Source organism: Solea senegalensis, linkage group LG16, assembly GCF_019176455.1.
Source record: "Solea senegalensis isolate Sse05_10M linkage group LG16, IFAPA_SoseM_1, whole genome shotgun sequence".
Classification (NCBI taxonomy): domain Eukaryota; kingdom Metazoa; phylum Chordata; class Actinopteri; order Pleuronectiformes; family Soleidae; genus Solea; species Solea senegalensis.
Window position 1 is genome coordinate 292501 of NC_058036.1, and position 510 is coordinate 293010.

Genomic DNA, 510 nt, shown 5'->3' on the forward strand with positions numbered 1-510 from the left:
CTTCAGTCTTTTTGTAAACAGTGTCATTTTTATCAGTGTGAGACAGTGATGATGTCACAGTTGTCAGGTGGTGATGATGTCACAGGTCACGGTTGTCAGGTGGTGATGATGTCACAGGTCACAGGTGTCAGGTGGTGATGATGTCACAGGTCACAGGTGTCAGGTGGTGATGAGGTCACAGGTGTCAGTTGTCAGGTGGTGATGATGTCTGGTCGTGTCAGGTGGTGATGAGGTCACAGGTGTCAGTTGTCAGGTGGTGATGATGTCACAGGTCACAGTTGTCATGATGTCATGATGTCAGGTGGTGATGATGTCACAGGTCACAGTTGTCGGGTGGTGATGATGTCACGTGTCATGTGGTGATGATGTCACAGGTGTCAGTTGTCAGGTGGTGATGATGTCAGGTCCGCGTGTCGGTGGTGATGAGGTCACAGGGTCAGGTGGTGATGGTCAGTCGGTTGTCAGGTGGTGATGATCAGTTGTCGGGTGGTGATGATGTCACAGGTCACA